Genomic DNA, 4,433 nt, shown 5'->3' on the forward strand with positions numbered 1-4,433 from the left:
TCTATGTGGCATGGAGTCCACCAATTCCTTGCTGGATGTCTCCTCCTCAACTTGTCAAAGTAATTTCTTGGCAACTTAACGCTTAATAGTCTCCTATAAGTTTTCAATGGGATTTATATCCGGGGACTGTGTTGGCAATGGCATTGCGTTAATTGTTCCTTAGCATATTGCACATCTAATTTAAACCCTTTTGATAATCATTTTCAGCAGTTATTATTGTGTTCTCATTGCTGATTATACAGCAAATGTTTCGCTAGTTTAGTAAATTATATTTTTGTTGCAATTATTTAAAAATTATTTGCTTTTTTACCCTGATTCCTAATATAATTGTGCTTCAAGTTCGTAATTTCGTATTAAATCTTGAATTTGTTTTAATCTGAAATTTGTATTAGCTTGTTGTTGTATTAGCTTGTTTAAAGCTAACTTGATGAGCTGCGTTTCCATGTGCTTTAAAATCTTCTTGCCTGTTATTTGCTTTTCATTCCTAATTTTTGTTGTTTGTTTTGTTGTTTTTTTTTTTTTTTACATCTTTCGCAAGTTATGAGTTATTTCACAGCGTTGAATGCAATTGCCGCCAGCCGCATTTTTTTCGTTGCTGACAAGAAGAAGACGAAGGAACTCCTGGAGCCCTTTGGCTGGTCACCAGGACACACACACACAAGCTCTACCCTCCCCCTTCTACTCCCCCCTCATGGTTGTCTCCATCAATTGAGCGAAACTTAAGCAAGTTGTGGGAGATGCGACTCAAAAGCATTCCATAACCATGCCGGGCATAGTCTTGACACAAAGATAATGCTGCGGATAGCAGAAAAAGATTCTGAATTGTTAACCATACACACACACATGTACATATGTACACATTCATATACACATACACACACACACATTTGCACTTGCTTGGGCAAAGTGAAGAAGGTGCAAGCGGATGAACGTTTCTGCCCTCTCTTTCGATCTCTCTACCTCTCTCTCTCTCCCTCTCTTTCTCTTCCATTCTCCCTCTTTATCTGGCACCGCTTTTGCGCGCTTTTGCTGGCTGTGGGCGTGGCACGCGGAGGACAGCATGTGACAAAAGCAGCTGGCTTTTGTTTGACTCGCCTAACGCGCCCTTGGCCCACCTACGTTGTGTGTTCTCTCTGTGTGTGTGTGTGTGTGTGGGTGGGTGTGAGTGTGTGTGTGTGTGTGTATATGTGTGTGAGTGTGTTTGCCTGCCTGTCTATGTGTGTGTGTGTGCTGTTCTTCGCCATGTGTGTTTGTGTGAGCTCAAGCATTCAAATAATTAAACTCATCAAGTTGCCTTATGAGCATTTCACGCAGCTAACCTGCTGCCTCCCAGCCACGCCCCCCATTCTCTGTTGTCTTCCCCTCCCCCTCTCTTGGATGTATTTCCTGTTGTCTGCGTCTCTCCCTCCCTCAATCTCGCTTCTAGCTGCTGCTTTTGCATTTAGTCTAATCTTCTTTGTTTTCTTTTTAGCACAAAGCCGTGCGCCGAGTGCCAAGCTCTGTGTCATGTGTGTATGTGTGTGCGAGTGTGTGTGTGTGTGTGTGTGTGTGTGTGTGTGTGTGTGTGTGTGTGTGTGGCATCCTCTTGCTAGGACAGAAGGGCGACCACAGCTACGCACACACACAGATATACACACACACGCCTCTCTTTTGCCTTCTCGCGACTTACACGAACTGTGGGCACGCATAATCCTTGATCTTTTGTTAGTTGTTTGCTCAACTTTCTGCTGCCGCTTTCCCCCCTCCCCCCTTTCACGTCTCTGTTTGTTTGTGAGCTCTGCGCGCGTTCTCTCTCCCTTCGGTATCTTTTTGCCTTTGCTATCTCTCTAAATTATTAATTAAAGTATTTAACAAATATGCAAAAGTTTGCCCTGAGCTGCATGAGCCACATCAAAATCCAAGCTTCATCCCCGTGTCCCATGCCACATGCCACATGCCGCATGCCACATGAGTCGCTGTGTGCGTCACGCCTATTGGCGAGCGCCTTTGTTGCGGCCTCCGAGAGCAGCAGCAGAGTTCAGTTCATTCTACTGCAAATTTGTCGACTAGTTAATAATGTGCCCAGCACACACAAACACACATTTCTTCATTTAACATACTTGTCTTGTCCTTTTTCCCTTCACCTCCCCCGTTCTAGACTTTTTCTCTGCTTTTTCTTTGTTCTGCAACTCGAGTTGCTTTGTCATGTTGACTTTTGCATTTTTTTGATGTTTCAGTCGCCGCAACAAAACGACATTTCGCCCAAATAGTTTGTTCGCTTCGTATTTAGTTCTAAACTCACAGAAGAGAAACAATTTTTGGAGCTATTTTGTAAACAGACGAGCCTCCTTAGAGTTTCTTTAGAGAAATAAATAGTTTGATATCAAATTAGTGAGTTTTCGTAAATACATATCAATTAATATCGATAGTAAACAATGATGGCCAGCATTTGTAAAGTCTATCTATTAATCGATGTATTCATATTCAAGTTCAAGCTGAAGGATTGAAGGAGGAAGACTAAGAAATTTATTAGTGATATGTATCGATAGTCATTAATGAAAATGCTCATGAATATTTTTAACGATAGATGCCAATATATCGATAGTAAGCAATAGGAATTTTTGATCGATTGCATATGCAAGTTTTAAGTCAACTGTAAACAACGTATTATCAATTTCAAGTTACAGAATTTCCATTCATGACTTACGGTAAATGCTAAGAAATTCATTAGCATTAGATAATGTATTGAATTCATTTGTAAAGTCGATCATAAACAATAGATGTAAATATATCAATAGTAAGCAATAGAAATTACTGATCGAATGCATTTGCAAATTTAAGGTTCATATTATAAAGTTGAAATTGCAGAGTTCTCGTACATTTTGTTATTGCTAAATACACAAAAACTTATTTAAATCGTTTGAAATTATACTGATAATCAACCATGAAAACTTTTAATTATATTGATATCGATTATTCAAATTTAATTTAAGTTAAAAGATTGTGGTTTATTGAACGTTCATGGAAAACACAAATGCATTTATTAATGGCAGCTAAAATCGTCGATAGTAAACAATAAGAATTATTGATTCAGAGTATATTAAAAGTTAACAATGACAATTATAGATTACTAGGCATACGAATACCTGTAACTCTTTCGGTTACAAACGATAATCATATTCAAGTTAAAGTAATAGATTATGGTCCATTGAATGTTCATCGTAAATACAAATGCACTGATTAATGGCAGCGACAAATATATCGATAGTAAATAATGAGAGTTATTGATGCACAGCTTTCAATCGATGTATTTATGTCGTTGGCAAGCAATGAAAAAAACAAATTATGAAGTTTATATATCTTTCGATTATAATCGATAATCATATTCCAGTTAATGTAGAAGATTTTGTTTCATTGAATGTTTATGGTAGATATAAAGTCACTTAATTATGACAGCTACACATATATCGATAGTAAACGATAAAAATTATTGATTGGCAGCATTTATATCGATAGTAAGCAATGAAAATTATGAACTATATTTATATCTCTATCGATAGTAAACGATGAGAATTCTCGATTAACAGCATTTATATCGATAGTAAGAATAACAATTATAGATTATGAACTATATTTATATCTGTATCGATTATGATCGATATGCATAATCAAGTTGCATTTCAATTCCAACAATATGCTTCATAACTCTGGCTGTCTGGGGACGGAGTAGTGTAAGTAGTGTCAAGGACACGAGCTTATTTCAATATGGGACTAAAACAAATCGATATTAATCGATGAGAATTATCGATTCACAGCATTTATATCGATAGTAAGCAATGACAATTATAGTTTATGAACTATATTTATATCTCTATCGATAGTAAACGATGAGAATTATAGAATATGAACTATATTTATATCTCTGTCGATAGTAAACGATGAGAATTATAGATTAACAGCATTTATATCGATAGTAAGCATTGGCAATTATAGATTATGAACTATATTTTTATCTCTTCAATCAAGTTGCATTTCAAATCCAACAATGTGCTTAATAAATCTGGCTGCCTGGGGACAGAAATGTGACGTAGTGTCAAGGACACGAGCTTATTTCAATATGAGACTAAAACAAACCGATATTAACCGATGAGAATTATCGATTCACAGCATTTATATCGATAGTACGCAATGACAATTATAGATTATGAACTATATTTTTATCTCTTTCGATTATAATCGATATGCATAGTCAAGTTGCATTTCAAATCCAACAATATGCTTCATAACTCTGGCTGTCTGGGGACAGAAATGTGACGTAGTGTCAAGGACACGAGCTTATTTCAATATGAGACTAAAACAAATGCGCAAAGGACGCTGAAAGTGGACGCAGCATCGATTGGCGCAAATATGTGCTGCGTCTAGCTGCTATCTGCTGCTTTTAGGATTTGTGCTGC

At 37.1% G+C, this 4,433-nt stretch overlaps 1 long non-coding RNA gene across 1 annotated transcript; it reads right to left on the reverse strand.

The window, feature by feature from the left end:
- Positions 1-295: 295 nt before the first annotated feature.
- Positions 296-2,262, reverse strand: LOC127565672 (uncharacterized). Its single transcript, XR_007955003.1, has 3 exons — positions 2,100-2,262; positions 1,670-2,030; positions 296-795 (listed from the first exon to the last, which is right to left on the reverse strand). It is a non-coding gene; the product is annotated as an uncharacterized LOC127565672 (long non-coding RNA).
- Positions 2,263-4,433: the final 2,171 nt, after the last annotated feature.

Source organism: Drosophila albomicans, chromosome X (assembly GCF_009650485.2).
Source record: "Drosophila albomicans strain 15112-1751.03 chromosome X, ASM965048v2, whole genome shotgun sequence".
NCBI classification, from domain to species: Eukaryota; Metazoa; Arthropoda; class Insecta; order Diptera; family Drosophilidae; genus Drosophila; species Drosophila albomicans.